The following is a 27,209-nucleotide window of genomic DNA, read 5'->3' on the forward strand; positions in this document are numbered from 1 at the left end:
GTTTGTTGCTGTTTAAGTGTAAGGGGTGCGGTCTGCCCAAGTGAGGTAGCCACATTGGTTGATGCCAGCAAATGGATGGGGCAGGTAAGTGAGGTTTAACTCAAAAAGGAGCTTGAGTCAAAATGCTTCCATTTGCAGTTGCATCCTTGTCTCATGCAGGCCTTCTACGAAAAGTTATCTGATCTACCTATTCTCCTGGTTGTACTGAAAGGTTAGTTATTTGATGGTGCAGAAGCTGCTGAGTGATGTAAACAATTTAAAAAGTATAATTTTAGTATGAACCCTGGTAAATGTATGAGAGGCAGTGACAGCAGGTGATGAGCACAGAATGCTCCCAGGTCACAGAATATAAAGTGCTGCCCATTTGTAATTTTACTATCATACCCTGAAGTTGGAGCCTGGAAGGTCACAGTGGGTTTCAGAATTTCTTGTCCATAAAATTCGGTGTTTTAAACAAGCACAAAAATATAACCAGCTGAGAAGAACAAAATTAGGGGACAAAACCCACCCCACCTCCAAATGGAGGTCCCTCCTTTTACATCCCCTGAGCGTCAAAAGAAAACAGGAGAATTGTATTCCTGCTGTATTTGGAGAGTTTTGACTGAAACATATCCAGCAAAATGGTGCAATGCCTTTGGGGAGAAAGCTTTTCAGAGCATAGAAGAGAGAATACTGGAAATACTCAGCAGGCCCGATGTGAAGGTAGGAACAGAGTAAACCGAGAAAATTATTTGCTCCCAGAAGTAGAGTTTGGAAGTGGAGAGTGCATTTATTTTGGGGGTGGGGGCGGGGGAGTGTTTTTGGTATACTTAGAACATTGCGCCTTCTCATCTCTGACTGAATTAAATTCTGGACTCAACTGCCAATTATGGCCCTTAAGTCCAGCTTGGGGATGTGCAGGCAGCTAAGGAATGGGTGCATGCCAAGCTGTGCAACAGAGCCAGGCAGGTAGGGCAGGAGTCCCAAGACAACATTGATCACAATTCAGTTTACCATGTTGGATCTTGGCGAGGGTGATGGTTCTTCAGAAGAGTGCAGTCAGTGGCATGGCTCAGCTGTACAGGATGGGATAAAATAGATCAGAAGAGCAGTTCTGAAGGTAGTTAGGGGAAAGATAGGTGTTTCTGTGACCAGGCTGGTACGTTGCCTGCCCTGGGCCCAGAGGACAACAATTTCATAGAACCGCTGAAGAATATTCTTCTGGGGTAGGCTTAATAATTAGAAGTCACGGTTCATGCCATACCAAATGACTAAGGTATGAGGCAGAATAAAGTCCCAAAGGTAGATTTCAGATCTAAGAAGATTGAAAAGTAGGACCTCCAAATCAGTAGTCTCAAGATTTCTTCCAGTCCCGTATGCTAGTGAATGATTTCTGTGGCTTTGGGACCAGCTCTGCGGCAGGTTGATCCTGTACAAGATTATTGGGTTGTTCTTACAGGGACATTTGCTCGAGGAGGGTTTAAATTAGAATGGCAAAAAGATGAGAAGCCAAGATGGAGATCAAATTCAAGAATAATGAAACTAACAATAGGAAGTAGAAAAGTTGGAAGCAAAAATGGAAGACATTTGAAGCAATGCCAAGCATAAAATAGGATCAGCATAGAGAATTATATTAAAAAGGCTGAATTAAATACATTCTATCTGAATGCATGCAATTTCTTTAAAAATTACTTGAACAAAAAATTGAGGTTAATGGACATTATTTAATTTCCATTACAAAGATGTGGTTAGGCACATGTAGATAGCCATAAAGGAAAAGGAAATGGGGAGTAACATACCTAATTGGTATATTAATAAAAGAGGGTCTTAGATCGAAGGATCAAGATTGATTTGAGTGGAACCAACAAATAAGTGGAAGCCACCATCAGTGGGAATTATTTGTAAACACTAAACTATGATGTATGCTTCACCATTAATCAGGAAATTAGAAATTAATGTAATGTGCATAATAAAGTAAAAATGGGCAATTGCATTGTCTTTTGACTAGGTTAACAGTCAGCATTAAAGTTGTGAAGAATGAATTCTTGGAATGTGCACAAGATGAGCCATCTATTTGCAAGGATAAATGATGATCCTTTATAGGAAGAGTCAGGAAAATGTGTAGTGGAGAACAGGGAAATAGTACAGAAGCTGATCTGTTACTTTATGTTCATAGAATCCCTACAGTATGGAAGCGGACCATTCAGCCCCTCAAGTCCACACTGATCCTCTGCAGACCATTCCACCCAGACCAACTCCCCTATTCTATCCTTGCAACCCTGCATTTCCCTTGGCTAATCCACCTGGCCTACCCATCCCTGGACACCATGGGTAATTTAGCATGGCCACTCCACCTAACCTGCACATCTTTGGACAGTGGAAGGAAACCGGAACATCTTGAGGAAACAAACACAGACACTGGGAGAATGTGCAAAGTCCACACATACAGTCACCTGTGAGGCAGCAGTGCTATGTTTGTCTTCATTGAAGAAGATAAGGAAATCTCCCAGAAATACTAGGCAATCAAGGGAATTATGAAAACGAAAAGCTAAAATAAATGATTGTTAGTAAGTAGGCTGTCCTTAAAACATGATGAGCTTCAGATGACACCAAAATTGGTGGTAGAGTGGACACTAAAAAAGCTTATCCAAGATTATAAAGGGAATCTTGATAAATTGGGTCAATAGGTTGAGGAGTGGCAGATGGAGTTTAATTTGAATAAATGTGAGGTATTGCATTTTAGTAATACAAATGAGGACAGGTCTTATACAATTGATGGTAGGTCTCTAGTAGTGTTCTAGGACAAAGAGACCTAAGGTTTCAGGTAAATAATTCTCTGAAATTTGCATCACAGGTAGACAGGGTGGTTAAGAAGACATTTAGCATGCTTGCCTTCATTGCTCAAACCTTTAAGCAAAGGAATTGGGGCATCATGTTGAGGTTGTACAGGATGTTGGTGAGGCCTCTTCTGGAGTAGCGTGTCCAGTTCTGCTTGCCCTGTTATAGGAAGGATAATTAAACTGGAGAGGGTTCAAGAAAGATTTACCAGGATGTTGTTGGGAATGGAGGGTTTGATTAGAATGACTGGGACGTTTTTCACTGGAGCATAGGAGGTTGAGGGGTAATCTTATTGAGGTTTACAAAATCATGAGGGGTGTAGATAAGGTGTTCAAAACAAGGGTGGGGGGGTGTTCAAAACTAGGGGGCTTTTTTTAGGTGAGAGAAGAAAGATTTAAAAGGACATGAGGGGTAACATTTTTACACAGAGAGTGGGTCATGTTTGGAATGAACTGCCAGAAAAAGTGGCGGATGCAGGTTCACTTACAAAGTTTAAAAGACATTTGGATGAGTTCATGAATAGGAAAGATTTGGAGGGATATGGGTCAAGTGCAGGCAGGTGGGACTAGTTTAGTCTGGGAACATGATCGGCATGGATTGGTTGGACTAAAGTGTAGTATGACTCTATGAGGCTTATGCCAGAGTGTTGAAGGATGTAGCAATCAATGTAATGGATGCAGTGATAATTATCTTTCAAAATTGTATAGATTCTGGAAATGTTCCATGTGTGAACATGGATTTGTGAAAGGGAAATCATGTTTTACAAATTTGTCAGAGTTTCTTGAGGATGTTCCCTGTTTCCTAAACAGAGCCAATGGATCTGGTGAATTGGATTTTCTGAAGCTTTTGCTAAGGTTCTACACAGGTGGTTAGTAAACACATTTAGCATATATATGATTGGGGAATACACTAGTTTGGTTTGAGAATTGGTTAATAGACAGAAAGGAGAGTAAAGGAATAAATGGATCATTCTCAGGATGACAGGTTGTTGTTATTAGAATATTTCAGTGGTCAGAGTTGAGTTTTGGAAAAGCACAGCAGGTTAGGCAGCATTCAAGGAGCAGGAGAATTGACATTTCGGGCATAAGCCCTTCATCAAGATGAATTCCTGATGAAGGGCTTATGCCCAAAACATTGATTCTCCTGGTCCTCGGAATCTGCCTGACTCACTGTGCTTTTCCAGCAGCAAACTCTCAACTCTGATCTCCAGCATCTGCAGTCCTCACTTTCTCTTATTTCAGTGGTCAGTGCTAGGTTCACAGTCTAAATAAATGAATGATATGGATGTGGGGGCCAGCTATAATATTTACAAATTTGCATGACACCAAACAAGGTAGGAATGCAAGTTTAGATTAGATTAGATTAGACTTACAGTGTGGAAACAGGCCCTTCGGCCCAACAAGTCCACACCGACCCGCAGAAGCGAAACCCACCCATACCCCTACATTTACCCCTTACCTAACACTACGGGCAATTTAGCATGGCCAATTCACCTGAGCCGCACATCTTTGGACTGTGGGAGGAAACCGGAGCACCCGGAGGAAACCCACGCAGACACGGGGAGAACGTGCAAACTCCACACAGTCAGTCACCTGAGTCGGGAAATGAACCCGGGTCTCAGGTGCTGTGAGGCAGCAGTGCTAACCACTGTGCCACCGTGCCGCCCATTTCATGAGAACTTGGACAGGCTAAGTGAATAGACGAGAAAATTGCAGATAGAATATAATGTGAATAAATGTGACATTATTGAGCTGCTAGAAAAAAAGCAGCAAGGTAGCATAATTATTAAATGGTGAGGGAGCTGGATGCCCTTGTTCATGAGTCACTAAACTTAATCCTGCATATGCAGAATGCAATAACGAAAGAAAATAATATGTTGGCCTTCATTAAAAGGGGGTTTTGAGTACAGAAGTACTCTCCCATACAATATATTAGTTCAGTTTTTACTTCCTTATCTAAGGAAGGATATATTTGCCACAGAGGGAGTTCAATGAAGGTAGACCAGATGAATCTGTGGGATGGCAGGTTGCCTTATGAGAAGAGACTAAGTAAATCGGGTCTATATTCTCTAGGGTTTCAAAATATGAGTTCTGATCTCATTGAAACTTATAAAATTCTTACAGAGCACGACAAGGTGATATACATAGAATGTTTCCCCTGCCTGGTGATTCTAGAACCCGGGGGACATAATCTCAGGATAAGGGGCATGCCATTTAAGATTGAGATGAGGAAGAATTTCTTCACTCAGAAGGTAGTGAATCTCTGGTGAGAATTCAATCACTCAGCATGTTCAAGACAAACCAATAGGTTTTTGGATACCAATGACGTTAAGGCACATGGAGATGGTGCACTGAAGCTTTTTTCAGGGGTTGATTGGCCACAAATGACAGGGCAGGCTTGATGGTCAGAATGGCCTACTCTTGTTCCTGTGTTATGGTTAATAAACTTGTAAAAAAAAAATTGCACAGTGTATGTACCTTTAAACTTCACCAACCCATCTGCCAATCTATCTGTGCTTCCCCATGACACTTTAAGGACAGTTAGTCAGGTGGATCTCCTTTCATCATAATGCCCCCATAGTAGGAGCTACAGTCAACCTGACTCCACAAGTGAATTGGTTTACTCTCCATGTTACAGGTTTGAAGTCTGAAATGTACTTAAAGATCGATGTGTACTGATGCGTAATATACTTGGGTGACATTGAATCAGTTCAGTATTTAGGCAGCATACACAAAATGACGAGCATGTTATGCCACAGCTTGGCCTCAGGGCAGAATTTCATCTTTAGGACCAAGGGTATACCTGAGTTCATAAATTAAGATGGTATTCTATTGCGGGACTATTGAAAATGTGAAATGTCCCCTCTTTACTTAAGATACTAAATTCATGTCCCATTTGTTTATTTCATATATTAGATTAGATTCCCTACAGTATGAAAATAGGCCCTTCCGTTCAACAAGTCCACACCGACCCTCTGAAGAGTATCCCACCCAGACCCCTTCCCCATATTTATACCTGACTAATAAACCTAACACTATGGGCAATTTACCATGGCCAATTCACCTGAACTGCACATCTTTGGACTGTGGGAAAAAATTGGAGCACCCGGAGGAAACCCACACAAACACAGGGAGAATGTGCAATCTCCACACAGACAGTCACCTGAGGTGGAAATTGAACCTGGATCCCTGGTGCTGTGAGGTAGCAGTGCTAACCGCTGAGCCACCGTGCCGCCCATATGAATGGCAATGAATTGAAATTGAATAGAATTTCCAATTCTTTGACTAAGACATTTTCTTCAAGTAAAAATAGAATTAACTACCCATTATCACTGTTAATTGTGAAACCTTGCTGTATAAAATGCTGTATATCACTGGATCTCAAAATTATTCTTTGCAAGTTCTTAGAGATTCGAAAAGATGGTACATAAATGGAAGTCTTCCTTTGATAGCACATTTCATCTGTTATTTTTTTAAAAAAACCTTAATTTTGTGTTGAAGAAAATATAACTGTCAGCCATATTAAATTAAAGTCTATGAGCTCAGGTAGATATCCCAGGTACTGATTATTTCAAGAATTCCAATGTAACCAACATTATTATGTAATGTTTTCTTCTACATACAGTACTGAGATTTCTTGTGCCTAGATGACATTCATTCAGTCTGATTTGCATTATATAGTTTCTATTCTTTGATTAAATCCTTAATTAATATGATTGAAACTTAAAATGCATAACACACACACCTCATTAAAAATGTAACAAGTATGCACAAAAAGAAACAAGGTTTCTGTCTCCACTATATTTATTGGAAACAATTACACATTACACTGCTGCATGTTGCTCTTTAAGAAATAATTTAAAAAGATATATTGCCTTCTTTCATCTCTGAAGCTTTTCAGGAGCCTTTTCGCCATTCCATGGGCAGGAATGGACAGCCTGGACATTGAAACATACCAAGATGCTGTTTGTTGTCAGTCCACATTCACTCACATAAAGGAGACAGCTTTTGTTCCAGATTCATAGATTCAAATCAATCCAAGGCCTCATCGCTGGTTTCCCTTTTCAACCTTTGGTAGGACTATTTTCAAACTAGGTCACACACAGAAAAAGCCAATTTGAAAGGTGGGAACTTCAGATTGTCTGATTTACAATATAAATGCACAGAAATACAGGGATTTGTTTTTTTCTTATTACAAATGAATAATTCAGTTACAACTTTTTTAATACAAGTCAAATCCGGGGGGGGGGAAATCCATCAATACTGTACAGATCAGAATTAAAACAGTAAGTTCAAAATAACAATGTATACCATTTAATACCATTCCTAAAATCGACTTGCCAACTAAACAAATATACTTTTCAAATTACAAATCCAGCATTGGAGAGGAATACTTTATGAAGTTGAAAATGAAGGCTGTGGAAGTATAAGAATCCCTTACAAACCAGCCCATCCAACCAATCAGCACTTCTCAGCCAAGTGCGTGATACGATCTTACCAATGGGGAAAAGAAAATTTCTTTGGATAGTTAAACAAATAACTACTTTTCAAGTATCAAGCACATGCAAGTTTAAACCAGTGAATTGATATGACTTTCCTGGCAATGTAAAAAAAAAGGCACAAAATAGGCATTGAACAATTACTTACTTTTTAAAAATCCATTGTCCTAATTATATTTCTGTCAGCAGGAACTTCTCTGCCAGAATAGAAAAAAAATGGGCAATTGAATTCTGTAATGGAATTGGGAATAGACTCAAGTCATACATGAGGTGAAATCCAGCAATGAGAATGTAGAAAAGCAGTTTTTTAAAATTTTATAATTTGGGACAGAATGTAGATTAAAGTAGGATTGAAATTTAAGGGATAGCTATGTCACCTAAATGACTTCAATCAGCTAAAGTTACAGTCCCATACAGAAATCACTAAAGACTGCATAGTAGCCATCAGAAAACTGATTGCTTATAGTTTTGACTTTCAAATGCCAACTTTTAATATATGAAGACGCATTCGGGAATAATTCCCACTGCCCTGAGATTCACAACACATAATAAGTTGTAATCCATTTCCCAACTGATCTCTAACTTTGCTTTAAAGTATACATCACAGCTTGATTTTACATCCGAGAACTGCAACATTTTATGGCAGATTGTTAGTTAATATTGTTGTATAACAATGCCCCACAAAAAAACACAAGAACAGTCTCCAAACCCTAAACAACAATTCTAAAACTGCTACTTCTTGTTGAAGGTATTCAGCGGTATTCTTTTCTGAAATGTTGTCAAAGTCGGATGTTGGGAGTTAGCCTTAATACCTGAGAGTTAGGAGGTTCTAGTGGTGATGGCTGTTTTCCCTCTTGGGTGAAACAAATCTCTGTACCCAAAAGGGACAGATGGGTGTTGTTGATGAGTGCAGGCCCCTTTACTTCTAACCATTCCGCACTGCTGTGAATGTATTACTTTCACAGTTTACTTATCTGTGAACATTTGTCTTTATTCACAACTTATCTCTAACATTGTATCACATTTTATAAAGTCACCCTTAGGGTAATAAATTTCCTGTTTCTGCCCAACAGAATATAAACGTGTTCAGACAGGGGAAAGTTTTAAAATCACTGATTTGGACTCAGAGAAGATACTCATTTTGTAATACCAAAAGTCAAAATAGAGAACATACAGTTGATTTGCTCATGTAGTTGGCTTATGAGTTTTACCCAGTGGACTGTGAGTTAGGGCAAAAAGATATAGGTCAGAGAATGAAAAAGGCATAGGTCAGTGATGGCCACTGTGAATACCCAGATGTCTTCATACTTACAGCGAAAGAAATATTTTCAAAGTAATTGGCTTCTCTTGATCTTACGAAAAATTAAAACCACAGGATTCTAAGGCCAAGAAACAACTACAATCTTTACTTTGTAAAGTAAAGCTATACAATTTTACTGGAGTTATGGTTCCAGAGAGAAGAGATTATAATGTCACATTGATCTACAACAAAAATCGTATTTTGGTAGAATTGCCATTTCTTGTTACGAAACAAAGTCACATTCTTATGAATTAAATATAAAGTTCAAGTCATCTTGAATGACGTGGCAAGATTTTGATATTTATAGAACTTCTCACACCTTGAATAAAAATTTTAAAGTATTTGGTAGCGCAATGAAAACACTCAAATTGAAAGCTTATGTATATTTAAATAATGCTCAGAAGTAAATAAAACTTTAGAAATGCAAAATTCTACAAATTCAAACATGGTTGTATACTCCATAGTCAATAAATTGTCAACAAACCACCAGTTTTGATATGTGACATTGTTATTTTCATAAGGCTGCAATGTATACATTAAATAATCTACTGGCTGTGTTTTATATACTGGGACTTGACAAATATTCCTAAAGCAACAGCAAATAAGGGCACAACTATCCAGAAAACCATAGTATTAATATCATGTCTTTATGTAGGAGAAGGAAGGCTTGTCTACACAAACTTCCTACTGAAAGAGAACAGAGAGTTTGTTTCTAAATAACCACATGAGAAAGAGTTAGACAAGGCTTAGTTTTAGTCTTGGGATTCGGAAGAACATTGTGTGTGCTTGTTGAGACAAGAGCATAAAGTTTCAAGGTAAACAAACTAAAATAGCCCAAACAGCATAATGTTCTAAATCAGGACTAGATGGGAGTTCCCATTAAAGAACACAATTAAAATGTAGTAAGAATGCTGAGATAATAGTTCTCGAGTAGTTGATTTTCTTTGTTCCAGAACATGATCACTTTGTCCAGTGGAAAGAGAATAAATATATGTGCTTTGTGTGTATGACCTTGCCAACCCTGAGAACTCGTATTATAAAGGTTATAATGTCAACAGCATTGATATTTTAAACTCAAGCTGTTCTGCGAGATAAGAAATGGGTGGGGGAGGGAGATCAAGAAGCTAAATGTATATAGTGTTTTTAATCCACTCTCACTAAGTATCCACTTGCAATAAGAGCTCTTGAACTCACTGCTCAAATCAGAATGGGATATAAAATGATGAGGATGAATAACAAAATATAGATTCCAAATCAGTTTTGCATCAGAATATAATTAAAACTCACATTTATTTAATTTGAAGATCCCAATAATTCCTAAAATTTAATTGCACCATGAATATTTAGGAAGAATATTTGAATGTCCATTGTTATCTCTAAGATTTTGAAGCTATTCATTCCCCAGATTTCAGACTGAGTGTTTCAAATATATCTTGGATTCAGTCAAAGTGAAAAGAAACTGGTGCAGTAATGATGTTTTGCCTTTAATGCCTTTTCATGTGCTTTTTATGTACGACAAAGAAAATACATTTTCCTCTGTGACTAATGTTACCAGACAGGAATATGTACCTTAAAGTTTTCTCTAACGTGCTGGTGACATCAAGTGACAGAACATTAATATTGCACTAATCATTTTTAACATTGCCAGATTGGCTCTTTAAACCTATTTGATACTTTGTGGTGTCCAGTTTCTAAGCCAATATAATACATATTTAACATTCTAGCTGGACAACATTAAAATACATTAAGTAATATATATTTTCAATGAAACTTAAATATAAAAATAGACATTGCAAACAGTTTTAACTTCAGTTATAACAGTTTGCTCTTTACACATACAGAAATGTGTTTAGATTTTTAATTTTGGCCAAATTCAATCAATGGTTGCTCAGTCCAATTGAGGATATCCTTACCACAATATTTTAACTTTGACTGAAAGACATTGACAATAGAGATATTTTCATATTTTCTTTCATCCATTAACTAGGAAAGAAACTGCAACATATCCCCAATGGTACTTAAAATTGTTATCAAGTATAATAGTAACATACTACAGTTTGGGGGCAAAGAAAGCAGAACTGAAATGACAATCTTCATATCAATTTTGCATTGTGTTTTACTGTATGATACAAGTGGCTACACTCTGTCAGCAGAAATTACTATTTTTTTTAAAAAGGCAAAACTTGAAAAACTGAAGGTAACAGAGTTTGTGTTCTTGTTAAAATGACGACTCTGAAGAGTATAGACATTTTATCTTGTCAGACCAATAAAACAGTCATCAATTTATTCCCAACTCTGTTCAACTCAAGCAATTCTAAATTGATCTTACTTTAACTGCATAACCATTTCAGTCAAAACTTGTTTAAAAACATGGCCATGACAGAATGACGACACTTTATCTTTGTGCCTGAGGACAATGAATAGTAGTTATTTTTTTGTGAGTGTCACTGGCAAGGCTAATAGCTATGCCCAGCCCAAATGCCCTCAAGAAGGTTGCTGTCATGTGCTGGAGGTACACCCACAGTGCTGATGGGGAAGCATTTCCAGGATTTTGACCCAAAGGTGGAGAGCTGATGGAAACCAACATTCCAACTGGACACCACAAATGATCAAAGCAGTTTTCTTACCTTCGTTCATGACAGCTTTGATATAGTTAAAAACCATTATTTTCTTCACAGGTTTGCTGCTTGTTGCTTTAGTCACAGAAAGCAATATGTTACAGTTTATGTTATAAAAAGCTATCAATACTTTCCCGAAAAAGTATTACCAGAAAACTCATGTTAAATTGTCAGTGCAGTAACTTAATACTGAATAATGTAAGCACTTTGATACAGTACATAACCCTCTGTTTTACTGTTATTCTTCAAACAGTTGGGTAATATGTATTCCATTGCTTTATGATGGCTGAGCTCAGAACAGTCTTTCATCAAAACAAACTGATGGAATGAAGTCTCTTTCATGTCAAACATAAGGCTACGCAGCACAAAGGATCTTTTGTATAGTGTATGTGCTATACACAGTGACTTCTCTAATTGGACACATTATGTTCCTAGAATTTTGTTGATAGAATTAGGGAAGAACAAAATAGTGCCAATTAATAGAGACATAAAATATCAATTAATTAAAATACTGCAGTGCAACTGGGCATGAAGCATGCAAATAATGAACTCTATCAGACACAAAACTGGCAGCAAAGTAGTCGACAGATTTTGTTATCATTTTTGCAATAACAAGAAAGTCAAAACCTCTGACAATGGAAACATTTGGTTTCTTCCACTAAATGGAAAGAGAATTGATATGACGAGAATTGCAGAGAAAGTGAACATAAATCCATGTGTTCCCGTCATTATTTCTCTGTATATACCTTACCATAAATGCCCTTAACATTTGTTCTCTGATTCACATTGACATCCCTACAGTATCTTATTAATGCTGTTCCACTCTACTCTGCCTGTGTAACACGGGAAGAGACCCACCACACTTTCCTTCCATGGCTAATTTCCATTCAGTACAAGGATTGGCTTTAATTTTTCTGAAGCATTGACTTCATATACCAAATGATTTAGTAAATTACTCAGAAAATTAAGACTGATATATCATAGGGACTCTTGGATAGGTTCACCAAGGTGTAAAATTTATCATCACAATCAAGACTTCATACTCAAAAGGTAGATGTTCCAAGCCCTTGCATTTGTTTTAGAAAACTGCTTGTAGCCTATTTAATCATTGTCATCCTTGCAGATCAGTATTCTGTAAATATTATGGAAATTATATGTCTTGATTTTTGCACAACAGAAGCACCAATTTAATGATACTGTGACCCAGAAGCTAAAAGGTCTTACAATATTAACAATAATAGTAATGGTCTTAAAAAATGTGGCATATCAAGCAATTTTCAGTTCCATTTAGCACCGGCCCCCAACATTAAATACTCTATTTTATGAAAAAGGTACAAATCAAAATGGCATCCATTAACAAGTTAAATGCAGGAACACATTAACAAATAAAAATGCAAACACACACCTCTAGCAGGACTGCAAATAGTTGAGAATGATTGACATTCAGTTCACAATTGTCAGCATCACCACTGTACGAGTACAGTGGCACATTCTGGCCATAGTAAGACTGTAGCCTAAGAATGCTAATTATGCCAAAATCCATTTTTTTTCTTTTTAAACAATCTTAACATATTCAAATAATAAATTATTGTCCTAAGAAAGATCATCTAATAAATTAAATAAAAATCAAACATATAAGTGCACCATATATTGAAACATTGGTTTGGACTTAACTTTAAAAATAAACGCATCACCTCATGCTACCAAAATTGCTGAAACACACATCAAAAATCAATTGCTGTGACTGATCACAGATGCTAAATGACTGATGTTGATCAGATGTAGATTAATTTCATTAGTCCACTTTTCTGTCACCTTTTCTCACACTCCCACTTATGTTTCAGGGGCAAAACGAAGCAACTGTAAGCTATCCTGCTTCACAGAAGTTGGTTAGTTTTCATACTCCAAAGTAATAGACAGTGAAAGGGGAAAATAAACAGCAAAAGTCTTCCAAACAGGTAATTCTCTGTGCTTCATGTGTCCTGTTTCTCAACGTTATCTCCTTAGCTCCGACCATCCAGAGGAATCGGGCTCAGCAATGAAGCAACAGAGTCGAAAACTCAGGGTGTTCCCAGTTGTGCATTAATACCAGAGGTATCCTGATTCATTCTCCAGTGGGTGACATCCTGTGGCATGACTAGGAATGGGGAGGAGGCTTAGAAAGACATCTGAGAGGAACACATTTTGATCTGGAATGTGAGTGCTCTTCCTGGAGAGCTACATTAGGACTGCAAATTTAAAAAGAAGTAGTAAGAAATATACGTATCAAGAAAGAAAAGTGGCACTGTAGAAAAAAAAATCCAGACATAATAAATACTGAGCTTCTTAATCAACTTCTTAATTACTTTTATGTTTCAATATTTCTTTCTCAACAAGACATGTTCATATTTTTAACCCAATCCATCTGACAGGAGACTGACAGGATTGGTTCTCTGGTTTACATTATGCCATTAAGGGAAACAAAAATCAAGCAGAGTATAAGATGGGCACTTCACCTGATCCTATCAGTTTCCACCAGGTGGGTAAGGTTAAAATGAACTTCCTCCCAGTGATCCATTCTCAGTTCCAGTTTCAAGGATCATGATTGGCCATCCTTCAGTATTATAAGGCAATGATTCTTCTTTACAAATGACGGTATTGAATGCTGGTATACAACGTAAGGTGCATCGTGACTAAGACAAACACTGTCCACAATTCAATTTCTAGCAAATGTCCCAGGACAGCAAACAGCTGCAGAAATTCCAGACTAATGCTGCCTTGATAGTCCTGAAGAACTCAAACTAATTATAGTGGCCATGTTGGCACAGGTTGGCTAACTTACTACAGACTCCAGTTTGAATCTCTGGCCTCCCTAGTTCACATCGCTCAGTTCATCACTGTGTTAACAACTGAGCCATGTAGAAATCACTTTATTGCAATTTATTTCTTAATGTACATGCACTAACAATTTCACAGCTGTTAATCTTTCAAACTGAATATCCTAACATGTCAATATGTTCTCATTGACAACTGCCATTGCAAACAATAAAGTAAATATGGGTCATAATTAAAATTACATAGTAGTTTCAAAGCAGTGAGAGATCAGTTATTTGGTTATGAGATTTGGATAATAGTTATAAATCACCTGAGTTTACTATGAATATTGAAGTCATTAACTAGATTACTGCCAAGTAATTATCCATGGGTAGCTTCAAAAAAGTACATTAAACAGGATTTGTTTTTGGTATGTAATTGAGTACTTGCTGATACTACAATTCCAGCAAATTTCAATGTGCCCTTCCCCATATCCTTCCATCCCGAGTACTTACAATATCTAATAAAATGTGCAAAGATTTGGTACATTTTAGAATGACACCTTTGCTGCATACAGAAAAAAACCAAACATGTTAATTTGTGATTTTTATATGTAAATTAAATGGTTAGGAATTAAAGTGTATAATTCAGTTAAAATTATTCAAAACATAAATGACCAGTTGTTAAAATGAAGAGTGAAAATTGTAAGTTAATGCATGCAGTTTCAGTATGAGATATGGAGGTTGCATGTTATGGAATTTACAATGACATTGGGACAGAATGTGCTGTCAAAATAGTAACAAAGATAATGTTCCATTTCAGAAAGCTATGTGGTGAAGGATAGAACTGGTTTCTAATCTTTACGCACTTTACATAAACTATTATTTACAGATATATACAGAACAAGCATGCACCTTCAAACTCAACAACCACTTTTATGCCATTCTATACCAACAACAACACAAGTAAATCCCCAGTTCATGCTCAGAATCTGGAGAATTCTGGGCAATTACAATCTACACTTTTTCGAGTGTTTGTGATTGTTTTAAATTCCTCCTTCCTTTTGCCACTTTATTTTTTATTATCCATGTAAAGATAAATGCAAAATACCTGTTAAAAATCTCTGCCATCTCCTCCTTTTATTAATTTGCCAGTCCATTCTCTAAAGGACCATTGCTTAGTGGAGCTATTCATTTCCTTTCCATATACTTATCGATCCTTTTTTAAAATCATTCTTCACTAGTTTCTAAATGTTCCCAAATCATCTATATGCCTTTTCTTGCAAAGTGATACTTTCCTTAGCTTCTGTTAACCACCCAGTGTCAAAAAGTGTGGCATTTTTTAACTCTGATCTCCAGCATCTGCAGTTCTCACTTTCTCCTTCTGTTAACCACCAACTGTGTATCTATCTGGTAAAGTCATTTTCCTGTAATGGACCATATCTTTCTCGAAAGTTTTCCCATTGTTTCTCTCACATCTTACTTTTTCATTTATTAACTACTGCACAGCTATCATTATAGGACCTATAAACTACTCTCACCAGTTACACATTTTCTTTGCTATTTCTTATCTCCATTTAGAATGATTCTACATCTTGATCTTCTGATCTAACATAATTTCTCACTACTGTACTGATTTCATCCTTTATCAAAATAGGTCAACTCATCTTGTTCCTTTCCTCCTATCCTTCTGAAATGTCAAATGCCTTTGACTGTTTAGTTTCCAGCCTTAATTCAGTTTGCAACCAAAGTCTCTGTAATGGCCATTAAATTAAACTTACTTGTTTCCATTTCAGTTTCAATTTGTCGTTTTGTTATGAACGCCCTCACTGTTCCTATTCCCCAGTAGAATCACTTTCTACTTATGTCATTGTTACCCATGTAGCCAATGACAGCTGGATCCTTCCCCTCCAAGTTGCTCTCAACCCCAAAGGAAACCTCTAGCTTTGGCACTGGCCAATCTCAGCACTCATACTCTTGATTGTAGAAACAGTATTTATTCCCGTAACTATACTGTCCCCTATTAGAACTACACTTCCTTTAGCTCCACCACCTGAATGCCTCCAAACCACGTGTGCTGGTCAGTTTGCTTATCCTCTCTGTAGTTCCTTCTTTCAAACGCAAAAGCTACAAGAATCTCAAACCTATTGAACAATTGCAAAGACTAAGGCTCCTCCATTGCAAACTTCTGGTCCCCATACGAGCCTCACTCATAGTCACATTCCCCTGCTCCTGACCGAAGTATCTAATTAAGTGTGATGCTTCCTGGAATAACTTTTTACCAGATAGAATTATAGAATCATGGGGATGTTCAGCACAGAAACAGACCCTTTGGTCCAACTCGTCGATGCCGACCAGATACCCTAAGTTAATGTAGTCCCATTTGCCAGCACTTGGCTCATATCCCTCTAAACCCTTCCTATTCATATACCCATCCAAATGCCTTTTAAATGTTGTAATTGTACCAGCCTCCACCACTTCCTCTGGCAGCTTATTCCATACACACACCACCCTCTGCATGAAAACGTTGCCCCTTAGGTCCCTTTTAAATCTTTCCCCTCTCATCTTAAACCTATGCCCTCTAATTCTGGACTCCAGGGAAAAGACCTTGTTTATTTACCCTATCCATGCCCCTCATGATTTTATAAACCTCTATAAGGTCACCCCTCAGCCTCCAATGCTCAAGGGAAATCAGCCCCAGCCTATTAAGTCTCTCACAATAGCTGAAATTCTCAATTCTGGCACCATCCTTGTAAATCATTTTTGAACGCTCTCAAGTTTCACAGCATCCTTCCTATAGCAGGGAGACTAGAGTTGCACACAGTATTCCAATAGTGGCCTAACCAATGATCTGCACAGCTGCAATTTGACCTCCCAACTCCTATACTCAATGCTCTGATCATTAAATGAAAGCATACCAAATTGCTTCTCCACTATCCTATCTACCTACCTGAGACTGCACTTTGAAGAAACTATGAACGTGCACTCCAAGGTCTCTTTGTTTAGCAACACTCCCCTGAACCTTACCACAAAGTGCATGTGTCCTTCTCTGATTTGTCTTTCTAAAGTGAGCACCTCACATTTTCCTAAATTAAACTCCATTTTCCACCTGTTAGCCCATTGGCCCAACTGATCAAGGATCCCATTGCACTCTGGCGTAATCTTCTTCGCTGTCCACTAGACCTCCAATTTTGGTTTTATCTGCAAACTTACTAACTGTACCTCCTATGTTCACATCCACATCATTTATATAACTTTTACCATCCATGAAGCTTCCCTATCTGAAGCTCAAACCCCAACTCATCAACTCAGAGCTGAAATTCCTTATGATGCTAACATTTCCTGCAGATGTAGTGATTGCAGATGTAGTTACTGTGCATCACATAGGTGTCCACCAACCCTAATATATTACTGTTAATTTGCATCACAGCTCTACAACTTTTCTGACTGTATTATTTTGCAAACTATCTGGAGTTCCATCAAGAAGTTTAACTAATTAAGCTATAAGTTTCATATAATACTTGTATCTCCTCGTACCAATTTAAACTAATGTTTCCAATTATACAGATTGAAAAAAAGTTAAACTTCATTAATCACTAATCTACTGTTCATCTGATTAACATTTCTGGCTTCAGCTCTTGTATCCCATTGCTGGTCTTTGTCTCCCTCTCTTGGATCACTACTTTTCTTATAAAAATTCAGAACAACAGCTCCTCTCTCATATCACCAAATTACCTCACTTACCAAATTCCAAAGCTCGTATTTTGTCTCGAATTATTACCTTCATATTTGTTTACTGTTGTTGAAACCATTGTTTTCATTTCCCTCCCCATTTTCTGCAGTTGAAACTTTGACAGAGAAATTTCAGTTTGCAGATAATGACAGCTTGAAAGGTTAAGTCAGGACATGAATGACAGCAGCCTTTTTCTCCTTCCTTGGAGGGAAGCAACTGTTCTGCTTTACCATTTGCCACAGCTATCAATCTCAGTGTCATTTTTCAAAGAACGTTTTGGGGATCTTGGGCATAGTGTCCAACCTCAATTTCTGTAATGTTCCAAATAGACCTGTGTGGGACTTGCATTCAGACCAATTAATAACAAGAACTGAGCCTATAGAACCCATGACCCGGTGAGTGCAACATCTGAGTTGGAGGACAGAAGATGACATTTTTAAGTCATTAAAATATGATTGAATGTGATTAAAATAGAAAAATGAGGGGTTAGTTCTCTTATTTGGGCTCATAAACAGAAACAACATCGATCTATGAAACTTGAAGGGAGATACAGTAATAGGGTTTGTACACACAAAGATTTCTAATGGCCATTTCAATTTATGAATTAAAATTAGAACCTTAAATTAACACCTTTTTCTCAAAAATACCAGAAAACCAAAAATTACGTTTTTAATTCACTCAGTGTATCCCATCTCTAAAACACGACCCAGTTTGTATCATTCACTTAACTCCTGATGAATTATATTCAAGATTACATCCTTCCACACAATAGCATAAAGCAATTTTCCAGAATAGTTATTATTCTATAGTATTCATCACAAGATCAGGACACACTCAATTTTTGGGGGGTGAAAACATTGCTATTTTTATTTCCTGTACATTAGTCCATTTATTCCTTATTTTTAAAAAAAAACTTACATCTGTGTGTGCTTCCTGTCTTCAAGTGGTTACATTTGTTTACTATTCCTGTCATTATTAGTTGATCTGATGTAGCCCTGCAGGTGGTATACTAATTTAAATGACTAGCTTAAAGTTTCAGATTTGGCACCTGCACTGAGATAACCTTATGTAGCATCCCTATATATTTGAAAATTACAGAATGTTTGTGAGAAATTTCTTCCAAGGTTTGCTAATCTCTGTTATCTGGTGATATTGAACCCCATGTAACGCCATATCATGCTAATAATCGTCACTGCTCATTACAGTCATGTCCAAGGAAGCTACCAGCTCTGCTAAACAACAGCATTTCCAAAAATGCAGGATCTATCTCTCTTCAGACTAAATCCTGGGCTAGACATAGTGTTGCTAAACCCAGGATCTGACCCATATTGTCAAGAATCTAGTTCTGTACAAGCCTAGAATTCCAGGACATCCAAATCCAGAAGAGTCAAGGCTTATAGGAGGTGATCAGAGAACCAAAATGAACAATCTATTCCACCTACACCCCACTAATCTACCTGCTGCAATTGTCTTGATGACAGTGTAAGAAGGGGTCTTCTACCTCACAGATCTTGCAAACATCAAGCTATATCTTCACACTTTGAATTTTCTAAATGGCATGTGGCACTAGTATGATATAAATGGGATAGATAAAGCATAGACCTAGCTTCTCTAACCTGGCCATAAGCAGCTGAACTGTAGTGCACACACAAACCAGAATGAAAAAAATCCATCAGGGACAAGGATTCCCCAGTGCATTGACCAATGAGAGCAATTTGCCAAACAATCAGAATTCTTCTTTTTCCAGAATAACTTGTTCCTTAATTAAAAATTTGGCTTTCTTGCTTCTGTCCTGATGAGTGCCACACAGAAAGCTTTACAGCATGCCTCTTTTTTTTTCAGACATGCTGATGTTCTGTGCTACAAGAGAGTATTTGCATCGTTGATAAAGAAGTCTAACAAAGGCCAAATTCAGAATATCAACAACATAATTCAACTCACAATTAAGCTAAAAACTCACAGAAAAGCTCTTGATTTTTTCAAAGAGTGCATGAAACAATAAACTGTGTTCATTTACATATGGTCATACATAGGGACCTGCCCTCCATCAGGAACGTGCTTAAACAATTCTTTTTGACTTAAACAAATGCTTGGCAGGCAATAGTTCCCTGGTGCATTCTCCATGACAATGTCTTCATCAATCAGACTGAACTTGCTAACCAATCAGCATCCTTTTCTTATGCAGTAAAAATTGTTGCTCGCTTTGAATTTTGGCATTCTTGCATTTGTCCTGATGAGCATAAAATGAAAAGCTTCAGCAAGTTGTCTCTTTTCTCAGTAGTATGCAAGTTCTCTAATACCGATCATCAATTTACATGTAGGCTGTCAGACGACTCTGAGGATGTATAGCAACGGGTGTGACTTTTGATTCTTTCACTCTCATTTAGGGAAACAGTAAGATAGCCTTATCCATCACATTTCCTGTGGCAATGCAGTACAAAGCCCTGAAACCCCAACCATAGTGTTACACAGCCCGAGAGCTACTTCCTCAGCCATGCTAAACCACATATCGCTTAATCTCCCCATGCTGAAACAACTTCAAGTCTATCAAAAAATGCTAAACCTCAGCCCAGCGGCAGCATTTGCCTCAGTGACTACACCCCCAGACAATGCTACTTCAATATATGACTTCCCCAACTATTATACCAAATGCCTACCTCCAAACTAATACATCTTTCCATCACCTTGATGCATATTTTGGACTTTGAAAGGCAAAAAATAAAACTCAAAAAAGGCAGCAGATTTTCAAATAAGATTACTGCCTTTGATTGCTAAAACCTCTCTAAAGATTTCATGAGAACATGAAAGAAAACATAATCTGACCCATTCAATCACTGTAACTCAATGACGACATATTATAAATTAAATAGAATAAACACTCCTGTTACATCTGACTTGCCAAGAACAATCTGCTCATATACTGAAATAAAAATACACATGCTAGATGTTTCTTGCCTTTATGAATGAAAAATAAAGCCCATTATTCCTACTCAATTTACTAAAGAAATATTTTAACTGCCTATCAGTAGCTATGACAAAGGATGGGGCAATGGTGTGTAGATTAATGATACAAAGGTTGTTAATAATAGGAATGGCATGGAATAGATACTTTATTCTCAACATAATCTTACTAACATGTTTATTAAGTCAGAAGGTGGTGATTCTCAGCTGTTCAATATGGTATTGCATGACACATTTCAATGTTTGCGTAAACAGTAACATTGACGATGAAACCAGATATTCATAATCACAATATTAATCCTGACACAATATTTCTTCACACTATATCTTTGATGAAAGACATAAATAGACAGGTATATGCAAAGAACCTGCTTGATAGACATGGTCCAAAGTACTGAGAATGCACAAAACAAAATGGCCAATAAATACATTATTTCAGCTACTATGATTAAAGTATTACATCAGGACTGTGAGGATCTGAAGCTACACTATGATTCTAAGTAACGAACCACTTTTAGGAGTGAATCCCAACATGCAATGAGGGGAGGAGAAAACAGATTGTCACAATGCAGCAAAAATAAGATGGGATACTGACGATGTGCATTTCATGGATAATGCATGCTTTGGACTGGTTCAGAGGCAACTAATGCTTTACCTTTCAGTCTCTGAGTCACATCCTCTCTCTAGTTGTGAGTAGTGTGGCGATATGGAGGCAGCAGACTGCTGACAATCTATAAAAAACTGACAAATTAGACAAATATACAGAGAGATGACACAGTAAAGAAGGTTAGTAAATTATAAGATACAAATGAGAAATTTAGTGAGGAGTTTCCCAAATTTCCTTCAATTGCACAGTTTAGTCCATTCAAATATGCCATATTTCTGACCCATTGTCTGGCAGAAATACTGTGAAACCAGGATTGTTTATGCTAACATTCTGGTCAGACCTTAGATCAACTCAAAGAGCCAATTAAAATGAAAAACAAAATTGTCAACCATCAACTTATATTGTTGTGGTATTAGAGTTATAGTGAAATCTGACATGTAGCACAGGATTATGTTTCTAAACACCACTGAACGATGGTGATTGCAGATGCAATGTGAAATTTTCTTTTCTAAACATTGGTTTGAAGAAGGTTTATAATCAGCCTGAAAACGAAAGCTATTGTCCCACCCAGATTGAAGCCTGGTAGAACACAGAATCAACAATTATAAAATTGATCTGTACAAGCTGAGATAATCCCATCACCATTTGACTCATTATGTTCTCAGTGAAGAAATGTGCAAAGATACTTTACAAGAACCTGCAACAAAGACATTGAAGCTTTGAAACTGTAATCTTCTCCACTCAAGTTCCATCTTCAGGCCCAGCTGTTAAGCAGTAGGTGTTGGCTGATCCCTTTTGGAAACACAGCGCTGTCAGTGTTTTGTTTGTTGTGGGTGATGAATGATTGGGACTCTAATATTTCAACTGCAATAAAAAGCATGGGCCATTTTAAAATAAATTCTGTGTTCCTAATTAGTTGTGCGCAGTTTGTCAATCAGTTCTGAGCGCTGGTAATACTTGCCAACTTTTGTTCAAATGGAGAATTAGTACCCCTTAGATGACAAATTAGAGAGCAAAGTGCTGACCAATATATTATCACTCACACCTAGATTCACAAATGAAGAAATATAATCAATGAGACTAAGTACTAAAATGCTGTCCACAACCACAATGATAGTAGGTATGTTATTTTTCAGGAAAGGAGAAAAGAACATTTTATCAACATATGTTAGAAATTTTAGTAGGAGTGGTACAGAATGATCGTCATTATGATATGAATCATTACTGACACAATGATATGAGACAGCCAAACAATATGAGGGGTAAGGTAGTTTTACCAATGTTTTTCCACACTTCTAAATATTTGGGGATTTTGATTTTTCATTGTAGAGAAGACTGCTCTTCTTCATGGCCATTGTAGATAATTAAGATCACTTACGTTATACATTGAAATAAAGATATGTACAACACAACTAGCATGAACCCAATTACGTTTAGATAGAAGATGATCAAAGTAAGGAGACTGGTGCTACAGGGCTAGGCAATAAGATAACATCTCATGCAAGGTTTTAACCTATTGAGATTCATGGAATAGTCTGAAATCAGATAACTGGAGAGTACATAATGCAGAATATACATACAATGATCACAAATCACCTTTAAAAAGTTGGGAGCTTTTGAGAAAGATATATAAATATCCAACAGTGCACCTGAGATGTATGACTAAGACAATCTCAGATTCTTTGAAATCACACTGTAACCATCACAAAGTAATTCATTATTGCAGTAAAGTGAAACTGCCTTTAATTTGAACAGCAGTCAGGTTCACTTTGTATTATTTTCCCATTTTGCATCTTGAATTGGTGGTAAAAGAGGGGAATCTGAGAAAATCCTGGCACGTAAAACATAGTTACATTTGATTTTGTCTTCCTATGATTAGGTCATTCCCTTTCTTTTTAATTTGTTCATGGGATGTGGGCATTAATTGCTCATCCCTAGTTCCCTTTGAGCAGCTGAGCAGCCTTTGTGGATTGCTACAGGATCATAAGGAGTAGGCACACCCACTGTGCTATTGAGGAGGAGGGCCCGGGCTGTTGACACAGCAACTGTAAAGGAATTATGATAGTTCCTAGTCAGGATGCTTTTGACCTAGAGGGGAACTTGCAAAAAATGGTGTTTCCATGGATGTGCTGCCTTTGCCCTTCTAGGTGGTAGAGGTCTGCCCAAGAAGCCTTACTGGATTGCTGCAGTACATTTTGTAGATGGTACACTGGTACCTGTGCTTCAGTTCAGTTTCTGGTTAATGGTAACCCCACAATGTCCATTATGGAGAATTCAATGATAGTAATACCATTGAATATCAAGGGGAGATGACTAGATTCTTTCTTGTCAGAGATGGTCATTTGTGTGGCCTGAATGTTACTTGTCCCTTGTCAGGCCAAGCCTGCATGTTGTACAGGACTTACTGCATTTGAACCCGGACTGCTTCAGTATCTGAGGAGTCGCCAATGGTGCTTAACATTACATAATCATCAAACATCTCCACTTCTGACCTTATGAAAGAGGGAAGATAATTGATGGACTAACTGAAAATGTTTGGTCCGAGGCCACAATCCTGAGGAGCTCTTACTCTGGTACTGGGGTGATTGACCTCCAAGAGAAAGTGAGGACTGCAGATGCTGGAGATGAGCGTCAAAGAGTGTTGTGCTAGGAAAGCACAGCCAGTCAGGCAGCCCTTCCTGCTGAAGAGCTTATGCCCAAAACGTCAATTCTCCTGCTCCTTGGATGCTGCCTGACCAGCATAACACTCTTCGACTATGATTGACCTCTAACAACCAAACCATCTTCCTTTGTAATGAGTACAACTCTGAGTATAGAGTTTTCCCCTTAATTCCTATTGACTTCAGTTTTGTTTGCATACTCTGTCAAATGTTGCCTTGATGACAAAAGCGGTCACTCTTATTTCTTCTGTGAAATTTATCTTTTTTGTCCATACTTGGACTAAGGCATTACTAAAGTAATGACGTTCGATGCTGAAAAGTCTAGGCAGAATCTAAATTAAGCACTATTTAACAGGTTATTGTTGCTCAAGTAGCACTTGTCAGCACTGTTAATGACCCCCTCCATTACTTTGTTGATAATTGATAAGACAATGTTTAGTCAGATTGGAATTGTCCTGCCTCTTGTAGGCAATTTTCCAGACGTGAATGCCAGTATTTCATCTATACTGAAGCAGCTTGGCTGGGGTGTGTTTAATTCTGGAGCATATTTTCAGTATTATTTCAGAACCTTATCAGGGTCCATAGCCTCTGTGGGATCCAGAGTCTTCATGTTATTACGTAGACTGGATCACATTGGCAAATGGCTGCGATCAGTATTGCTGGAAATGTCAGGAGGAGGCAGGGAAGGATCATCCACTTGGCACTTCTGGCTGAAGTTCATTTAAAAATATTTCAGCCTTGTATTTTGTGCTGATGTACAAGGCTCCTTCAGGACTAAGGGTGGGAACATTTGTGGAGTTTTTAGTTGGTTACCAAATTGTACACTATCATTCATAACTCAATGTGGCAAATCTGCAGAGCTTAGATCCAATCCGTCAGCTCTACCTGTCACGTGCTGCTTTCACCATTTGGCATACAAAACGTCATATGTTGTAGTTTCATCTTTTTTTTAAGTATGCCTGGTGCTGCTCCTGGCCTGCCCTTCTGCTGTCTTCATTGAACCAGGATGATTCCCCAATCTGATGGTAATGGGGGCTATGCTGGGCCATGAATTTACAGATTGTGATTGAATATAATTTAGCTGCTCCTGATGGCCAACAGTGCCTTATAGATGCCCAGTTCTGAGTTGCTAAATCCATCCCGTTTAGTATGGTGTACTGCCACACAGCACAAGGTAGGATTTCCTCAATGTGAAGATAATTCCAAGCCTACATTTAAAATGCTCCAGGATACAAAGTGAAAGAGTTCACAGTATAGGATCTGCAACCACCAACAATCTATTAAAGAATAGAACATTTGCTCATAATAGCCTTGTTAAGCACCGGCATGCATTCCAATAACAAGCGGGTTCTATATTAGACTTTCAGGAAGGTTGACACATCACTATAATTCGTCTGGCAGGGTGTGGAGTAGGAGATAGTTTTCAAGTCTGGACAGCAGCAGATCATTAAAGCACTACATGTGTAGCCAATATTAGAATGATGGCAAAGCAGAAACTATAACCTGCCTTTCAGGGAATGATCTATATTTCAGCTGTTAATGCTTTAGCACAAATTCAAGTCAGCCAACCAAGATGGAATCACCACGTCAGAGATACAATCTGCAAGCTCCAACAATACTTCATTTCATTTTTTTTTAAAGGGGCTGTAAAATTTAAATCCAAACAAATGCCAAAGTAGAAAATGTGTTGCTGGAAAAGCGCAGCAGGTCAGGCAGCATCAAAGGAGCAGGAGAGTCGACGTTTCGGGCATGAGCCCTTCTTCATGAAAGTAGCCTGACTTGTACCAATTCAGATTCTGGACAAATTTTACTATAGTAATGAATTTTGAAATAAAGCAGAGAGTTTAGATCAGATTCGATGCAAACCAAAAGATGGTCTGACAGTCTTCTACAGAAGGTCTTCGTCCTTTCCAGAATTACTTGGACAATGTATGTTTGCTGAGCTATTGGTTGGGCTGCCAGTCTCTCTTACTGAAGTCTGGATTGGCCCATTGGTGTGTTGCTAAATCATCTTCAAGTCTGTATTGACAAGCTGGCAACAGCACCACGTACAAGCAAATGTATCAATGAGTCACTCCCAATTGAAGGAGCTGGTTTCCTCTTTTTCAATGAGAGCAGTTAGGTTTCCTTCCTCAAACTGAAGGGAAATGGTTAAAATAAAACTAGTTCACTGGCAGAGATTCAAAGGCCAACTTGAGGGACACTGCAATTATTCATATTCCCGACTGTTCATTTAAATACAAGTTTATTAAGACTGAATTGTTCAATGGCAAGAACAAACTGTTCCTTAGCAAAACAAAATTCCAGTCTATCATCAGCAGAGCACTAATAAAGTAACAAGGCTACTCTTGTAGTAAATAAATCTCAATATCTACATTGCAGTAATCATTCTACTGATATGTTTGAACAAAATGCTCTTTAAATTACTTAAGGGGAAACAGAACCTTCAGTAACTACTGGTGCTCTCTTCTCTAAGCTCTTTTGTTTGATCAGAACTCAATTCAGTGGATACTATTTTAGTGAAATGGTGGAAGGAGGTATTCAATAAGTGCTCTGCTTAAAAATGCAGCTCTTTAAAAAACTGGCTTTACACATAATTTTGATTATAAATTATGATTCCCAAAACTTGTCTGAGGTACCTAAAAAAGATAACTGCAAGTTTAGTAAATAGTAATTAGACATGTTTTGATGGAGCAGTATATGTGGGCTCCACACATCCCACTCAAGGGGTGGGCAGACTTGATTGACGCAGTTATGGGGAGGGGAGTTGTTCAGGATGGCTAACCAGTAAAATGTATTTACGTGACTACATAGCAATACTCACAATGTACAAAACACAAAATATTCCTCTAGATTATCCTTTTAACAATTTTTTGTTCATCTTAATTACCCTGCATTTATTCCTTCTTGCAGGCCAGCCAATTAACACTGGTCTTTCAGAGTGGTACAAACAAACAAGCAATTCAGACGGAGGAAGGGAGAGACAGGGTAAGAGACACTTGGCCTGAGGTCCATACTGGACAGTGTGATGGCTGGCATCCTGGCCTTGCCGAACCAGCACTGGACATCCAGCCACGTCCAGCTCACACTGCTGAGAGCCAGAGGTCTGAGACTGAAACGCAAACACAACAGCAATGGTGCCTTCGCTATCGTCCAGATGGGAAGGAGGAATGCATCTTTGAGGTGCACCCAGACTAGCTGCTGCAGCCCCAGGAGGGTGTAC

This window comes from Hemiscyllium ocellatum, chromosome 19 (assembly GCF_020745735.1).
Source record: "Hemiscyllium ocellatum isolate sHemOce1 chromosome 19, sHemOce1.pat.X.cur, whole genome shotgun sequence".
In the NCBI taxonomy this organism is placed as follows: domain Eukaryota; kingdom Metazoa; phylum Chordata; class Chondrichthyes; order Orectolobiformes; family Hemiscylliidae; genus Hemiscyllium; species Hemiscyllium ocellatum.